The sequence below is a fragment of the Chenopodium album genome, chromosome 11 (assembly GCF_948465745.1).
Source record: "Chenopodium album chromosome 11, dcCheAlbu1.1, whole genome shotgun sequence".
NCBI lineage: Eukaryota > Viridiplantae > Streptophyta > Magnoliopsida > Caryophyllales > Amaranthaceae > Chenopodium > Chenopodium album.
This window is the reverse complement of record NC_137844.1, coordinates 3031504-3050504: the sequence shown is the minus strand read 5'-3', so window position 1 is coordinate 3050504 and position 19001 is coordinate 3031504. Positions and strand designations below refer to the sequence as shown.

The window sequence follows — 19001 nt, the reverse complement described above, 5'->3', positions numbered from 1 at the left end:
CTTCTTTCTATTCTTCATATTTTTTTTTTTTTTTTTTTTTCTCTCTCTCTCTCTCTTTTTGAAGCAAGCAAGCGAAGATTTTATTAGCATAAGTCAATTTCCGTCAAAGTGATTAAACTTTGGGGAAAAGAAGACATACATATGCACTCCGAAAAGTTAGAAGTATTCCAACGAGCAATACTATGAGCAAGTACATTCCCACTACGCTTAACATGCATACAATTAAAATAAGTAAAGCTAGCACTAGCATTAATCACATCCTCGTAGAACAAATACATGAGAGCAGTGCCGTGTTGTTTGCCTTTAATCGAATATGTTTTGGTTTATTCAGGCATTAATTAATTAAGAGATTAAGATAGGGGCCGGGAAAAAAACCTTAGCTTGTAACCTTACAACAATATTTGAGAAATTGAGACAGCTAAAAACTACAGTAAGTATAGTACAATGTTAACTTTAGCTACAATAACGCTTTTCCTTTAGCTACAATAATGCTTTTTCCATCAATTAATTTGTTATAACTAATTTTATTTTTAATTTAGTTTATTGAAATTCTCTTTCTTTACAACTTACATTACTCTATAATAACTTTGAGATATTTCCAACTATATTAGAGTTGCTAAGGGTTAAATCGTTGCTACCTATAACTTGCCCTAAATTTTGCGCAATGCTATTGTGATTAACCTGAAATAAAGAGTATAATATGAATAAATATTATTATATATAATTAATCTGAAATAAAGAGTATAATAATAATAATAAATATTATTTTACAAAAAGGTATTTAGAGTTGAATTCAAATAATATGAAATATTTGAATTTTATATAAATAATACTATGTATTTGCGTTCTAATTGTAAAGTTATGAATGAAAATATTGATAAAACTAATCATAATTTTTGGCCGTTTGACCAAAATAATTTCAATTGCATGATTTTGCAACGTCCGAACTGGTTAGAGCTTCTCTCCCGATTCCAGGATCTCCTGGAGTCGATTCTTATCACCCTGCCCTTGTGGCTCTCAAGCATCAAAAAAATAAAAATCTTACCAAGGAGAAAAAAAATAAAAAACCAAAGATTTCAAATCAAACCCGAGTTAAACCCGATCCATAAAAATTGGTATCAGTATACGGGTCGGCGTACTAATTTCTCTCACGCTAACTTCACCCTTCTTCTTCTTCTTCCTCCTCTGCTCTCTTTCTCTCTCATTCTTACTCTGTTGTTGGATGATTATTACACCATTTTAGTACTCCTACTCCTACTTCGTGCTATTTTCCTTCTGTTCTTAATTCCATTTCTTTGGCAAGAATTCTGACTAATTTTTTGGGGAAACTTTCTCATATTTCTATCCTCCATTGAAGCAGCTTCTCAGGTTAGATGTTGTTTCCTTTTGTATTCATCCAATTTCAATTTCACATTCTAGGGTTTATCGGTAATTTTTTTGTCTGTATTGCTCATGTTAGGGTTCTTCTAAACTCGATTATTGAACTACTGCTTATAATTAGTAAGGTTATGAAAGATTGTAACGAGCGATTTTGATTATGTAATTTTTCGAGTTTAATTTGATAATTGAATCAAATTTGCTTTTAATGTTAGGATGGAACTATGAAATTGGACCTTTTCTACCTAAAATTATGTGATTTTTGGGCTTTATTTAATAATTGAATCGAATTTGGTTGCTTATGTGTTGCAGAACCTTTTAATGTTAGATTGGACCTTTGAAATTGGACCTTTTGCACCTAAGATATGTGAATTTTCGAGCTAATTTGATATTTGCATCAAATTTAGTTGCTAATGTGTTGCAGAACCCTTTAATGTTAGGATGGACCTATGAAAATGGACCTTTTCTCCCTGAGCCAGGGCGGCCGCCCCCCTGCCTTGGCTCAGGGACAGGCCTGCTTTTATCTTAGAGTACGCGGTATTAATCATCCCATTGTCTCAGTCCTGCATAAGTAAAGAGTTTGATATGTTTTTACTAGAAGATTATTGATAATAGCTCTATTACTCCAGCAATAGCTTAGGAATTTTAATCAATATCCATTATTATCTTAGGAAATGTTACAACATTTTCCGGGTATCTTTAAAATGTATGTGTGACTTTTTGTTTTGGATGGAGTGAGTTGATGTCTTTTCTCTTCTCCCCGCTGATGGATTCATCAATTAGTGGGATGCCTTGGTGCAGATATAATTTTATTAACAGTGGGAATGCTGAGAATCAAGAAGCTGAGATGCCAATTTTTGTCATCATGGCTTGGCGGTGCTCATTATGTTACACCTAGCGTCTTTTCAAATTCTAGAGAAAGAAATCTCTCTCAACCTGCCGTTTATTCATTGGTTAATGGAAGTAGGCTTGCTCTCAGTTTGATATATCATGGCCATATATTTAAGCGAACAGAATTCTTTTCGACATCTTCTGGTTCTATCTTGGTGCAGGCTCGTGACCCAGCAAAGTTGAGTTTGGATATACATAATGCAGTTGATGAGCATAGGTATGATGATGCTTGGAGATATTTTGAGCAGCATTTGGAGATGGAAGGATTTCCTAGGAAATCGGTGGTAAACAAGTTGCTGGTGGGTTATGCAGAAACCTTGGACTCCCATTTGCTGGAACGAGCTTTTGGGCTGGTGGAAGAGGCATTTGAGAAAGGTAAACAGACATTATTCGAGAAAGTGACTCTTATATACCTTGCTCATGCTCTTGCTAGATGCAGTCAGCCAGTGCCAGCATCTGTTATCTTAAGGAAGTTGATCAGAATGGAAGAATATCCCCCAGTAACAGCATGGTCTGCCGTTTTAGCTTACATGTCTCTGTCATCCTCTGGAGCCTATCTTGCTGCTGAGCTGATTCTTGAGATAGGTTACCTCTTTCAGGATAACAGGATAGACCCCCGTAAGAAATGTAATGCACCTTTAATTGCAATGAAGCCTAACACTCTTGCCATTAGTGTTGCTATAGCTGGGTGCCTTGTGTCTGGGACAACAAGAATAGCTGAGCAGCTGCTTGACATGATGCCTAGAATTGGTGTTAAAACTGATGCTACCCTATTAATCCTCATGGCACATATATATGAAAGGAATGGGAGAAGAGAAGAACTAAAGAAGCTGAAGAGACACATTGATGAAGCTCACAACCTTGATGATACTCAGTTTCGACAATACTATAATTGCTTGCTTAACTGCTACTTGAAGTTTGGAGACCTGGATTTCGCTTCTCAAATGGTTTTGGAGATGCTTCGTAAGGCAAAAGAAGCTAAAACTTCTCTAGCTGCTGCCACACTCAGGTTTGAACCTGCAAATTCATACTCTTCCATAAATGTCAATAACACAACGGAGATACGTACTTTCGATAAAGGTGAGAGTCAGCCAGGCTCTTTTATGTCTTTTGAAGATTTCAGCAGAGACCAGAACTTCATTTGTATGGAGGGAGAGGCAAAAAAAATACTGATTACTTTGTCGCTGAAATTGCAGAAGCAAACAGAATTGATCGTGACTGAACGGGGCATTCTTCAACCAACAGAGAAAACATATGTGAAGCTAGCTAAGGCATTTTTGGACGCTGGTAAAACTAAGGACTTGGCTGAGTTTCTGATCAAGGTAGAGAAAGAAGACTCCCTATCCTCTGTTAACAATTCACCGCTGGCCGATGTCATTAATTCATGCATCTCCCTTGGCTGGTTAGATCAAGCACATGATCTTCTTGATGAAGTGCGTTTTGCTGGGATCAAGACCAGCTCTTCTGTGTACTCCTCGCTTCTTAAAGCTTACTGTAAGGAAAAAAGGCTAAAAGAGGTTACGTCACTTCTTCGGGAAGTTCGAACGGCTGGGAATCAGCTGGATGCAAGTTGTTATGAAGCATTAATGCAGGCCAAGGTGCTACAGAGAGATACTCAGGGGGCTCTCAATCTCTTCAAAGAAATGAAAGAAGCTAATTTACCAAGAGCTAGTCATAAAGAATATGAGGTTCTGTCTGGGAGCTGTGCAAAGAGCGGTGAAGCAGGTTTTATGGCCAAACTCTTGCAGGAAATTAAGGAGGGCGAGACAGTAGATTGTGGTGTCCATGATTGGAATAGTGTGATTCATTTTTTTTGTAAAAAGAGATTAATGCAAGATGCAGAGAAGGCTCTAAAGAAGATGAGAAGCTTGGGACACACCCCTAATGCGCAAACTTTCCATTCTATGGTAACTGGGTATGCAGCCATTGGAGGAAAATACATTGAGGTGGCAGAGCTCTGGGGTGAGATGAAAAGTCTTGCTACTGCCACCCCAATGAAGTTTGATCAGGAACTTCTGGATTCTGTTCTCTACACTTTTGTTAGGGGTGGATTTTTTTATCGTGCAAATGAGGTGGTGGAGATGATGGAGAAAGGAAACTTGTTCATTGACAAGTATAGGTACCGTACTCTCTTTCTGAAGTATCATAAGACACTTTATAAGGGTAAGGCTCCAAATTATCAGACGGAAGCCCAATCAAAGAAAAGAGAAGCTGCATTGGCTTTCAAAAAATGGGTTGGCTTATTTTAGAGGAATTTAAGCAGCTTAGTGTCTTCAGTGACTTGTGGCTATTTTGTGGTTTGCTGTTGAGGCTTGTCAGTTTTGAAGACTTAAGATGAAAGAGCTTAACAAGTTTATATTTACTTCTTCTGTGACTATAATTTGTGGAGTTTCACGTAAAGCTTTTTCATGTCAATGCATGTTAGCTTTTCTTGGATTTTCTCAAAAAAGCTTAAGCACAAAATTACTCATATCCGATAGTTATCATAGCATTGCCAATTGCCTGGTCCAACTTGTTTCCAAGGTATGCTTCTAAGTCTTTCAATATCTTTTATGTAATTAGCAACCTGTAATGTTTAATTTACCATTCAATTCCTTGTTCCAATGGTCTAATGACCTTGAGATTTGAACAAATCTTATCACCTTTATAAAAAGCAACATCTTCTCATAATTAATCTTATTCATCCACACTTGAAAGTTGAAATGAACAGTAAGCTTGCTGCTCTATTCTTACTTGACTGCGCCTGATTGCTTGGGCTTGATCCAACTCTTCAGTCTTAGGCCATGAAACTAGCTTTTAAGCTGTTGCATTGATACACCATATTGTTGTTTATTATGGTTCTTTAATATGGATCTTTTGAGCTAAGTTTTTGTCTTTTGCATTTTTCTTAAAAGATTTATAAATATTGATTAGGGACTCTCTTGGAGATGCTTTTAAATTTAATATCAGGGTTTGTTTAATTGTTTTTGGCCTTTTTATTTGAGAGTTTTCGGTAATTTTGGTGTTTTTTTAGATTGTTTTCTTTCATTAGGTTGTGACATTATAAGGAAGGCTGGAAGGGGGGTTCTAGTTTGAAAGTTTAGCATTACGGTTTATTATAAAAAAGTATCGGGAATGAAAATAACAGTTTTTTTTTTATTTTTTATTTTTAATAATTTGGAGAATTTGAATTTGTATGAGAACCTGGATTCAGTATCTTCAAAATTATCAATAGTATTATATATGAATCCTTTATTGAAAATTTGGGAATTGGTTGTTGAACTAAGGTACTTATTACAAATGTTAGTTGTTGATATTCAGTCTCTATTGAAGCTATTTAGAATCTTGTGTTTGGATATATCGGGATTTAGTCTCTTCTTCAAATATAAATATTTGGAAATTTTCCTTTATTGAAAGGTCTTTTACTCTTCTGCATTAAGAAAAGGATATTGACTATCAAGCCATAAGCTAAGTTGATCAATGCTTATAGGCTCAGATACCCTAAACTTGCTATATGCATACCGCATACTCACAAGTTAATACTGGAATTTAAAATTCACAAGTTAATTTAATGTACACATAATATGAAATAAAGAGAGTTCTGAGCTATATAAATATTTAAAACATTTTCAAGGTGGTTATTTGTCAGGAAGTGGCACTATGCTGTGCAGAGGGTGAAGAGTGTCAAAGCTTGATTGACTTGAGAGATGTGAAAGATGTAATCAAATTTTACTTCAGAATTTTTAAGAAACCCTGGTGCCATATTGACGATACCTGATTACCAATCAAGAAAGGAAATCAGCTTGTACTATTTATTTCAATCGTCTTGCCTGTTTGTAGCTTTGTACCAATGTTGGTAAAATTTGTAGTTTAGGATAACTCTATCCCAAAGTGCTCTGTACTATCTGTGAAACTGTCAAGGCTACATTGCCACATATTCTTTGATCTTTGCTCTTTTGAGAACCTTTACTGTCTCCTCTTGTGTGCTCAATATGAGTTCGTCTATAATTCTATGTTTATTTTGCGAGTACAGTCTGGATTGCTGATTAGGTTTTATTACCTTTGCTTTGGCTAATACAAACTTGGTTGTGTTTACTATTTTTATGAAGAAACGTGTAATATTTTGTGCATTTATCCTTGTTAATAGTTCTTGATTATTAGTGTATTTGTTATACCATCATATATTCTGCTATTTCTATAGTATTAGTAGTTTCACAAACTTTGCATCAATTAATACTTGATTGGTGTTAAAACATTGACAATGCACATTAATATAGGTAATAATTTATATTAAATGAAGTATATAACCCTTATAGTTATATCGCTGTTGTTGGTTTGTTTCTTTTTCCAGTTCAACGGGTTGAGCCACAGCCTTAGAGTGGTTTGGAAGGAAGAGGAGAAGGTAGTGGAAGGTAGCCAGCCAATGGTAAGTCAAAGCATCCATCTGTTGTTGTCCCTTCTATTCAGAAAGTCTCTGTAGGCTTTGATTTACTTTAACAACTAATAATGGGTTTTATAGAAATTGATAGTTCTTGTGTTATAGGATATCTCTGCGACTGTTGAGTTACAAATTTATAACCATGCTTAAAATGGGTAGGGTCAGCAACCCGAGTAGTGGTCTGATACAATGTATACATGTATGTGTAGACGTCTAGTAGTGAACACCTCGATACAGCTTGGAAGATGAGATATCCAATTCCCTGTCATACACTCATATTGTAGAATAATTTAGAGTATGTAGATAAATTTCATGTTTGTTTGATTTAATTTGTCGGGTTAAGGTGTTACAAATTAAGTAAACAAAGGATTAGAGCAAGCAAGTTACGACCCTCGAAAGGTCGTATTTATCAACCGCCATATAATGTCAGTTGGTGTTTTTTTTGCATGGTTAAGTACCGAAGCAATGCCTTGATTGGGTATGATTCATTTATGTCTATTGGATGGCGGTTACTTTGCATGGTTAGTTAATTGCTCTATATATATACTTCGTAGTATATAATAAAAAAAGGGTCAATAAAAAGAAGTAGAGTAACTTCTTTGTTTCATTCTCTTTGGTTTTGCAATTTTCTTATTTATCATCATCACAATTTTCAAAAATTTGTTTACATTGAATCATAATTATACTATACATAATTTTGATTGTTTATTCGTTGTATCTCCTAAGTGAATTTCGTGAAACCCGGTGTGTAGTATAAGGGTCGAAATATTACTTTTGGGAAAGTGATTCTGTTCACGCCTCGAAGGTTAATTGTTGTACAATTCTAACTTTATCTTTGTGACCCTTGTTCAAGTAAAATCCCCAACACGTATTGGCCTGAGTGTACAGAGGATGTAGTTGATTATCATCCAAGATTTTTCCCAATCTTGAATTTATATAAACAAGCGAAACAACTATAAAACAATCGAAATTATATAACACTGTTTCAACTGTAGACTGGAGCAACCAATGGCCAGAACAGATGCGAATAACCCACTCCCCCATTATTTCAACTTAGGACATTTGCTGATTTGCCTGATTGATTTTTGACTTATCAAATGTGATTTGGTAATCAATTTCCATTGGCAGATATCAAGTTCCAATTCCATGACCAAGCAATTGGATGTCGGAATCTGATGCAACTGTAAAACAAGACGAAGGAATCTCACACTTTGTGAAGGTCAACTGAGTAAACCTTCAGCGCCTAAAAAAATTATGCTGATTTCGGATGATCTTCCTTTTAGTCATGAAGACAAAACAATCCCTTACAACTTCAGAGGTCAAATGATTTCAACAGAATTCACTTGAACTATTAAGGCAACAAATTTGCACAGTACAAAGACTTGCTATTCAAGGCCTCAAGGTAATGCTGCTTCAGAAAAGATCATGTGTTTATTGTCATCAGCTATGTGAAAATGATACTTCGTATATTTTTTTTTCTGCCTCATTCCATTCATCTTCAGTCCACTGTGTCATCAAAGAACCTCATGTTAAAGAAGAATCTCAACTCTTGCTTGAATTTGTATCGATCAATTTCACAATATAAACATCAGGCCAGGATCAAGACAATTAACAATACTTCCTCTGCTCCTAATTGATATCTGTTTCACATTTTCAATTGGGGTTGTTTCAACATAATTGGCAACTTAATTAACTTATATGTACTCCAAGATCTACATGTATTAATTATCATCCATTTTTCCAGTTCATTATTACTTTTTTTTAGTAGTTTAGGGCATATACAGGGGTGACCTTAGCATGTCATCCTCTGTTCTTTTATCCTTCCTGTATCGAGGATAAAAAGATAGTCAATCCTGTTTTAGGCTGATTGATTTGCTCTGTATGTAAAAACATGCACGACGAACCAAACAATGGTTTGACAATAGAAAGAAAATTTGGATCCTTGCCAGTTATAATTTTCTTGAGTTATGGATGTAAGAGCTTTTGCTTCAGATTTTGGTTTCAAGGTGTTCTTGACTTATGCATGTAAGAGCTTTTGTTTCAGATTTTAGTTTCAAGCTTGTCTTTGATGAACTAAACATAAAGTCTAAGTTCACTAAGAGCCTAATTTTCAAGCCAATCTCACTGAGAATCTGGTTTAAAGTAGTTTTCACTAATAAACAATCCAATTAAGTCCAAGTACATCAAACTTAGTCATACTTCACCATTTTAATATACTAATTGTCATGTCCAAGTTTTGTGCTTCACAATGTACAACTTTGTCCATTAATATTTTCAGTTCTTGATTATTAAAGTTAATTAATGTTATAACTAAAAATTGAAAGCATCTAACAAACTGGCTTCTTTGATTTCAGAATATCTACTTAATAAAAGAAAATATTCAAGATCTTGTAAAACAGTACACTAAATAGATAATACAAAATCATACTATTGCTATTAAACACCTAATCAGACTAAGTGTAAAACTACCAATATAATATACATAAATCAAACGTGATAATCCGTCTAAAACAAGCAAATCTGGTTCATAATCTGTTTCTGGAGTTGCTTCTTCATGTTCATAGATTGATAATTAGGGCCATAACTAATAATAACATAAACAATTGTTGTAGTATTTGGGAAGCTTAATAGTATTGATTCAGAGGTTATCTAGCTTACAACTTCTGAGTTTCAAAATATGCAACTAATTTTGTGAAGTGGGATTGAGTGACAGCAGTTAAACCAACAAGCTTCACACGAAAGTTTCCAAAATCTTCATCGTCTTTCTCAAGGAAACTCGTAAGCTCCTTCTCTGTGCAGTTATGCAGTTTTTCAAGTTGAGCCTCAGCTTGTCCTTGGAGATACTCAAATAATTGTTTCTTGACAGGCTCGTCTTCAGGTAAATAAAATCCATACGCATAAGTCCACTTCAATACTCGTCTACATTCTATAATCTGTTCCCAAGCTTCTGCTATGAATTTGAGTTGTACCTCTGTTTCACCGGTCTTGTTGCGAAGGTTCACCAGTATACCAGTGTCTAATGCCTTAAAATCTTCAATTGCTTTCTCCCTTGACTTTTGGTTAGCTGCCCACCGTTCATAATAATGTGCATATTTACTCAAAGATAATTTTGCCATTTCCCTGATGCTTTCTTCTTCGACCAACAATCCTTTTTCTTTTTTATCGTTATATATGTTGCACGCATAGAAACCCCCAGTTTCTTTGCCGTGCTTCTTCCAATCCCCGAGACAGAGCCAACAGAACTGGTACTTGCAGGGTGGAGAGCAAACCATATGCATGCACCCTTTGTTCTTCTCAATGTTGCGCTTGCACATTGGACATTGCTTCGAGTTTGCTAGGATCCATTTTGTGTTCTCGGCCTCAGAGCTGTTCTTCAACACCCACTTAGACACGGTTTCACAGTTCACAGGACGATGAGCATCCTCCCCACAATTCCAACAGAAGCTACCAAAACAAAGACAGGTAACATCAAATATATTATTTCCTAACTCTAATTCTACTGCATTCTCACACCCTGGCATAGGACACCACTTAATTTTCCTGCTCTCCTCCACATACGCCCTTAAATAATACTGATGATACTTCTCTCTTTCTACCTCCGTTCCTAGATCATCAATCAAGTCTCGACAAACTGCCACTCTGCACGAAGGCTCAGGACACCTTAACGACAAGCATCCTGGCCCATCATTAATCGACGTAGTAATATACCCTCCCCAGCATGTTTTACAGTACGGATGAGCACAAACCATGGGATAGAATTCTTCCCGAGGCAGGGCATCAAAACAGATGCCACAAGTGATCGATTCCTCGGTGGTTAAAAAGGGTACAACTGCGCTAGGCAAACCAACCTCACCGCGTACTTTATCTTCATTAGCGAACCACTGATCATGGAGCTGAGATACGTTCCACTTATAGTAATAAAGTAGCTTGCTTGCAGCAACTTCTGGTATAGATAAAACAACAGAAGCATGAGAAATTTGATCTTCTTGCTGTTTCTTGATATCACCCTCCTTCAATACTGTATAAGTTTTCTTGGGCTTGAAGGTACCATAGTGATTGACATTAGACTCATCTTCATCCTCCGACATGGAGCTATAATTGCCCATGTCGGAATCACTGCCGCAGTTGTATTCTTCCTCATCGTAATCACTGTCGTAAAACTCCATGTTATCATCATCAGATTCCATGGCTTGTCAACGATTTTTTTTTTTTTGGGCAGATTATTGAAAATTAAAGGGTTCTCTCTAATCTAGGGGAGCTTCTACCAATTGGTTATATGGTAGGGGTTGCGATGTTATTATAGGAACCCTAATCCGAATATATGATCGAGTAATTGCATATTAATTTATGGAAAGTAATTGTATTACTCCGTATTTTAATGGAAGTAAGTTTATGACTGAATTTCAATAGGTAGAGAATTTTCTTTTATGCGGAGTACACCCTTCATATCTAAATATTGTAGCATTGTTCTCTCTTTTTTTTTTTTTTATTTATTTTTATTATTATTTTTTATTTACATTAGCATTATTATCTTTTAATTTGCGTTGTTGATATTAATTAAATATTTAATCTATATCATTTATTTTAAGAAAGTTACACTTTAATAATCCTAACCATTGGTGATTTACTTCCTTAATAAAAAAAATTAAAAAAAAAAATTTAAAAAAAAAAAAAACCTATTGGTGATTTACTTCTTATAAGCCCAACTAATGTTTATTACCTAATAAACCCAACTATGCTATGGGTTTGCCTTCAATATATACGTGATTAGTCCAAAATTTTTTAAAAAATATTTGGGTTTTTCTATATATATTAATCCCGTAGTATCAAGTTTTCTAAGCTGTGGTCACCCTTTTGAGAAGTTCCACACTGTAACCCTATGGTACAGTTAGTAACTCTACAGTAGCCTTGCTGTTAGTTTATCTTTAACGGAGTTATGTTTTTATGCTCTTCCAGCATTTCACTTGGTTGTTAGTATTGGTAGGAATTTTTCCTTCCCCCTTTCCTCTTATTTAAGTCCTACTAACCCTTGCTTTACTCCCCTTCCTTTTCTAAGTTATTACAGTTCCATTATAGTGTTCTTCATTCACCAATATTATCATGTAAAATTTTCGTTATCCTCAAATTCGACTTGTGGGTTGGAATTTTTATGCCCACGATGCAATTTCTCACCTTCCAAACTTGCGAAGCTTAAGATACCAAGGATTACAGAGTTACACCGTCTTCACCTTGCTCTCCTCTGACTAATGCTAATGTTGCCCTTCAATAAACCTTAAAAATACGTTGTTTGAAGAATATGATTTCAAGGATTTAGGGTTTTGTGGGTGAGAGATTAGATTCAAGTTTTTTTTTTTTTTTTTTTTTCAAAATGAAAGAGAATGAAATAGAGAGTAGAGTTAAGGAGGGAATTAATTTCAAGGCTAGGAGAGAGAAAGGTACAATTAAAAGTGTAGATTAGTTGATTAGGTGACGGAGTACATGCTCTTCTAACGTCTGTCTTAAATGTTCGCTGACGTGGGTTACCGTAGAGTTACTAATTGTACCATGGGGTTATAGTGTGGAACTTCTCAAAAGAGTGGGCACACCTTAGAAAACCTGATACTACAGGGTTACTATGTAGAAAAACCCAAAATATTTTTTTTAAAAAAATCCAAAATTCCCAGCCACCTTCCCCTACCAACAAACCCTAACCCCACCCCTAACCTCGTCGGAAACCTTCCCCCATTATACTTACTCGTATTACGGAGTAGTTTTCTTCTTATAATTGTTTTACAATAGGTTATAAGTTTAATTAACCAATCAGTCATATACATATTCACGTAAATTATTACTTTATTATTGCGCTTTATAACAGTTGTACTCTACAATATAGGCTATTAGAATTTGAGGATGAAAATAGGTAAAGGAGGGTCTAGGTAAGGGTCTTAAAATTTTTGACCCTAAGGGTCTGGGTAGGATATGAGTAAGGATAACAAATTTCGGGTACGGGTAAGGTATACATTGCCACCCCTATCAGAATAGAGGAGATGGAATTCCATTCTTTGTATTATGATTTTTAAGGATAACCTTAGAAAAGTCTCTTCTAGGATATCTTTAAGAAAACACGGTACGGGTCGAATCACGGCTTCGACCTTGATTAGCCTCAGTCTCCGCCTCCGCCTCCTCCTCCTCCTCTATGATGTGAAATTGATAGATTTAAGTAAAATTTTGTATTCCAACGATTCAATCTAGATGGTCACAAACCACAATGCAGAAGAGTGCAGCACCCTAAGCTTAATTAATTAGCTGCTGGAGAGTAAAATCTCCTAACAAAAGGATGTAAAAATCAATTAAAAACAAACAAAGACAAATAAATGAAATTACAATAGTTTAAAACGAAAACTTAATTAATCATAATCCTGTGACATTTTGTTCACAAATTCCAATTCAAAGCAAGCATAGGTTAAACCATAATCCCATGTCTGGATAATGTCTGTTTAAGTTCCTAGGATAATGTCTGTTCAAATTCCAATTCAATTCAATTCAAAACCAGATAAACCATAATTCCATGTCTTGTAATAGTTGTAAATGGTACTAGCTTAGGAACTTAAACAGACATTATCCTTCAATCAAACCTATAGCACATCATACACGCAGTAGCTGTGCCTATATTAATGAAGGTACACTGATCACACTGCCAAGAGTCGTACACCACATCCGGATCATAATCAAAATCTCGAGTACCTAGTGAAGAAGAAGCCGAATCCTTTCTCTTCTTCGAGCTGTTGTTGCGCCCTATCTTCCGATCCAGATCCACTTCCGATAAACCATTCTCCAACGCCTTAACCAACTCTTCAAAGTGTTTACCAGTTACCTTTGTCAGACCAACCAGCTTAATGCGGTACTTACTGAAATCCATATCATCAGGGTTGGTCATAGTTGTATCATCATCATCTTCATTAACAACATCTTTAAGGAAAGGCGACAGTTCTATCTCAGCGCAAGAATGAAGCCTCTCAAGCTGAGTCTCAGCTTGACCTTGCAAAAACTCGAACAATTCCTTTTTTATCTTAAAGTCTTGGTCCTCCTTTTTGTCCTCCTCTAGGTAGTACCCATACGCGTAAGTCCACTTCAGTACTCTCCTACGCTCGATGATTTGCTTCCATCCTTGCACGACGAATTCTAGCTGTGTTGTAGGGGTGTTCACCCTGCCACTCAGCTTGTTCAGATCAATCTCCTCAACTCTTTGCAAGTCATCCATGGCTTTTTGTCGCGATTTATGGTTGCTTGCCCACCTTTCGTAATAATGTGAGTATCTTCTAATAGATAGTTGAGCATTTTTCCTCATTCTTTCATCGATATCTCTATCCTCTGCACTGAATCTGTTGCACCCCGTATGTTTGTGCCAATTCCCTAGGCACAACCAACAGAACTCAAACCTACCCAAATTATTCATACATTATACACTTAACATAATAATCTAAGATAATGTTCACTCTGTCAAAAAAAAAAAAAAAATTAAAGTTCATATGATGCAAATCAACTAAACAAATAATTAGGCGTAAAGATCACTCCACTTCCATCAATTGGTGTATTGTCAAACTTAACTCTTTTCATATTTTAATTTCAAAACACCAATTTCTAAATTCCCAATTGTAGAGTCTATTAGAGTCTTATTAATCCCTGTAACCCACTATAAGTATATAATTTACTTTGTTTTTCCTAGAAAATAATACTCCGTAACTATCAGTAACAGGGCTGAGCAAAACTACCCGAAAAACTAAAAACCCGATAATTTGTTATCGGATATGGTTATTGGGTATTATTTTAAAATTAACGGTTACCCAATCAAAAGTGATTATTCCATTTTCATAATACTAGTACAGAAATAAATTAAAAGTTGTAGGAGCTCAATCTTACCAGCAAGGGGCAGAACAAGTCATATGACTGCATCCAACAGTCTTCTCAATAGGGCGCTTGCAGTTTGGACAAGGCTTAGCATACACGAGTATCCATTTTGTATTCTCAGCCTCCGATGAATTCTTCAAGGTCCACTTCGCAACAAGCTCACAATCCACCGGTCTATGAGGCTCCTCCCCGCAATTCCAACAAAAGGCACTCGAACACACACAAGTAACATCATACCCATGGATTTCACCGTCTTGAAGCACAAATTCCACAGCTTTGTCACAACCCCGGTGCAGGACACCACTTTGTAGTATTCTTCCTTCCTTCCACAAAAGACCTTACAAAATACTCATCATACTTCTCCTTCTCCTCTTTCGAGGCCAACTCAATAATCAAGTCTCGAGTCACAGCAGCTTCACACTTAATTGCCGGACATTTGAGGGACAAAACACCAGCACCCGTGTCGTCAATAGCCACACTTATGTAACTCTTCCAACACACAACACAAAACTTATGTCCACACCAGACGGATCGATAGTTTGTAGATTCCAACTCGTCGTAACAAATCTTGCAGATATCATCATCTCTTTCTTTATTGTCAATGTTTTTATCGTTAATCAATAGCCCTACTTTGTCACGAACAGCGTGCTCATCCGCAAACCAATCGTCTTGCAACTTATCAACCTTCCAATTGTAATGGTAAAGCAAGAGGCTTGCTTGATCATTGGATAGTGATAAGAGTGAGGAGATATGAGAGATTTGATCATCTTGTCGACGTCGAATCTCGGCTTCGTCTAAGATGGTGTAGTTTGTATTGGCCTTGTGCCGGAGTAATCCTCATTGGTTTCGTAGAAGTCTTCATTGGAGTCATAGCCACCCAAGTAGTCCATGGTAGCTTCTTAACTTTACTGTGAAAAAATATACACAAAATTAAAAAAACCCTAATGAAATGTTGTTTGTTTGACTAAAGAAGTCCACTTTAGGTGGGATTCAGTTGTAAAATTTGATCTTTTATTATATACAGGATTTGTGTAACAACATTTTTTTTTTTTTTTTTTTTTTTTTTTTTTTTTTTTTTTTTTTTTTGAAAACAACTTTTGGGATTATTATCAACCAAACCCCTAAAAAATATTGTTAAAAATTAAATTTTTAAAAATATTATTTACCTTAATCTTGCTACGCACTCCGTATTTAATTTGTTCAACATTACTTGAAAATTCTAAGACTTTGCTCAATCGACCATGTTAGGTAAAGCAAACAAGCTTTATGCTAAGACATATATATCAATATATGACAACTAAAGTCATGTAAAGAGTATAAAACGTTCAATTGAAAATATTTTCGAAGAAAAACTCAAAATCAAATTTATATACAAAATACGAAAGTATAATCGAATAATATATCCATTCACCAAATACCGTTGTACTTATTAATAAGGGTGTTAATTTGGTGTTTGGATTGGATTTGGATTAAATACTTAAATCCAAAATAAAATTCGGTTTTGAAAGTTGGGTCCAATCCGACTTGAAACTTCCCGATTAAAATTAAATATTAATTAGAATTAAATTTTGATGGATTGGATCTAGTATAAATTTCGAAATAAAATAAACTACTCACTGCGTTCCAGAATAATTGACCTACTTGATCATTTTTCTTTGCTTTGACCATGTTTTATTAATATTATATAAATTTAAATGTTAATAAGTATTGTGTCAAAAATGTTAATAATTAAAAAATAGACGGTGAAAGTTAAGAGAAAACAAAATGTGTTAAGCATGTTTTTTTTTTTAAGGATGAAATGACTTCTTTTAATAAAAAAAAAAAATCAGTAATGAAAATACCGATAATTACAAATTAGTGTAAATTAGTACAATCTCGAACTATGCGTTAAAGATATTTAATATACTTTTGTTCGATTAGCTTATTGTTTTTCCTATGTCATTAAAGTTATGTAGTTTAAAATTAATTTGTCGACCATCTAGCTCCATCTTCTACGGTGAGGCTTGGTGGTCGGAATCTCATCCTCCTCCTCCTCCGCAACCTTCGCCGGAGATTCCTACTGTTCCGATGACAATTCTTCCTGAATATAATTTTCCGGCGATAGTTCCGAGAAATCCGCCGGATTATAGTCGACCGTCAATATTCACGATAGTCCAGGCAACACGTGAACCATTTGATCAGAGTAAAGTGCCATTTGGTGAATTTCTTAAGAAGTGTTTCTTTTGTAAGAATTTGATCGAAAGTACTTCGGGAATTTATATTATAGGTTTGCAATCTTTCTTTTTTTTTTTTTTTTTAATTTTTTTTATTTATTTATTTCATACGGAATTACAGAGTAATATAATGGAATATAATTTATAATTTGTCGATTTTTTTTTTTATAATTATTGTGTGATTTTTTTTGTTTAGGGTTGATAGATTTCTTGATTTGCTTTTATTTTAAAAAATCTCTGTTTTTCTTGTTTATTAGTATGTAAGCATTAGTTTCAGCTTAATTATGCGTGCTTATGTTCTGCTAATTGAAGTGAATTGTGTTTTTTTACAAAAAAAAAAAAAAAAGCGAATTGTACCCTTAAAATTTAGGAAAAATAAATAAATAAATAATTAAGTGAAGGAAAACTTTAAGCAGATTTTAATAGTTCTGAAAAATAATAGAGACGTAAATTTGAAGGTGGGATAGTTAGAATTCGTAGTTGAAGCAAATTTTGAACGGATTAAGATCTTAGGTTATTTCATTGACTGATAATATTGCCATTATAATATCACTTAATTCATTCAGGTTGTTTCCTTACTTAAATTATGCTTTTTTAATTGAGAAATTCGATTAATTTGCTATTCAACAATACTTAGTTTTAAGAAATAAGTAATGTTTAGAAAATTTTACTCAGGATTTTATAAATCACACTAGAAATTTACTCATAGGTTTTTAGGCGTAAAATTAACAAGTTTTGTATGCTAATTTATACAAATTGTATACGAGGGAAAACAGCGAAACAAAATTATCATCAACGCCCTAAGAATATTACTTTTATTGCTTTGTTCTTTAAAATCTCTGCATATCGCTAATTTACTCATACCTGTTGCGAATTAATTCCACTTTGAAGGAGGGGCGGATGAGATTCGAACCCGTGACCTTTGTGTCACGCTGGCTCTGATACCATGTTAGTGGACCAACTCAACCAAAAGCTTAAACTGATGGTTGAGGCCCAAGAATATATTTTATACTCTATCAGCTACATATAAGCGTTTAAAAACTCTTAAAATTGTTTAAATTTAGAAAATCATGACAAAAATACACTATTTACACTGCTATGCGTGTTTTTGTCATGAATTCCTAATTTTATACAATTTTCAAGATTATTTATAATGCTTATACATAACCCTAACCCTTAGGGTTATGTATAGCATTGCCCTTTTTTTTTTTAGATTTTGATTTAAAAAAATTTATTGTCACATACAGCAACTTTGGAGCCTTTTGCAGCATTGAATGTCGTGCGAAACAGATTAATAAGGATAGACTTCACATATCATCGATGGAGATGAGGAATGAATACTGCAAAACGTCGCTGAAGTCTGGGAAGCGTGGTGCTTCCTAGGCTATCTTGTCGGGATAAATTAATATGACTACATCTGGAAGTGGCAAGCTTTTCAAGTTTTTGGGATCAGCTAGCACTTTCCAATGTAGAGATTTAAAAACTTAAATTTTCTTAATAATTAGACAAATTATTTCTCAGGAACTAATTTGTACGTTTCTGTACATCTTAGTAGTTCTTGTCTGATTTTTTTTATTATTCCAGACATCTTTACAGATAGTTTTCTGACTTAGCATAGAAGCTAGAAGGTTGTTCATAATTTGAGTACTTATGATTTTTTAAGTAACCTCTCCAAATAAATGTATATAATTAAGCTTAATGAATAATGATCACGCATGTTTTGAGTAACTTTTTTTAGTTGGCTTTTTTTTTCTTTAGCATGAACTTTGTTTGTTCTGTTCATTACTTGGATAATAATTTCTGATCACAACAATGCTCTAATACCAATATACAAGTAATAAAAAGATGATCGGAGTGATGGTAAGTTATTAGTATAATCTATAGTATATTGTTCCAGTTGTGCAACTTATCTAATTACTCTAATCTCAAATAGATTATGTGTTGTAACTTGTAAGTTGTGTTCTTTAGTCGAGCTTAGGCGGCCAACATTTTATTCTATTTGCCTATTAGTGTGAGGAATTTAGTGCTTCTAGCAATCTAGCAGAAGCAGCCCATAGCAAAAAACAGGACATGTGATACATCTAATAAGTGACCGTCATGCCCTTATGTTTAAGGTTTTTTCTGTTGCGTAGTTGCGCTTTTTTCATGTTGGTTTATTGCATGCTTAGCATGGGATGCTGTACTGAAGAACTGATGCTAAGTGGATTAGTAGCTAT

General features: G+C 34.7%; 3 pseudogenes across 2 annotated transcripts; 1 reads left to right on the top strand and 2 right to left on the bottom strand.

Annotated features, from left to right (window-relative positions):
* The first annotated feature begins 1150 nt into the window (after positions 1–1150).
* Positions 1151–8640, top strand: LOC145567170 (pentatricopeptide repeat-containing protein At1g03100, mitochondrial pseudogene; annotated as a pseudogene). 2 transcript variants are annotated; one of them, XR_014095513.1, is made up of 4 exons: positions 1151–1368; positions 2179–4791; positions 6599–6673; positions 7814–8640. The product of XR_014095513.1 is annotated as a pentatricopeptide repeat-containing protein At1g03100, mitochondrial pseudogene, transcript variant X2 (transcript). The 2 variants fall into 2 exon arrangements; XR_014095512.1 differs by having other exon boundaries at positions 1152–1368; positions 2161–4791.
* Positions 8641–9339: 699 nt separating this feature from the next.
* On the bottom strand, positions 9340–10872 carry LOC145568084 (putative E3 ubiquitin-protein ligase ARI7 pseudogene; annotated as a pseudogene).
* A 2417-nt stretch (positions 10873–13289) lies between these two features.
* On the bottom strand, positions 13290–16560 carry LOC145568083 (putative E3 ubiquitin-protein ligase ARI8 pseudogene; annotated as a pseudogene).
* Positions 16561–19001: the final 2441 nt, after the last annotated feature.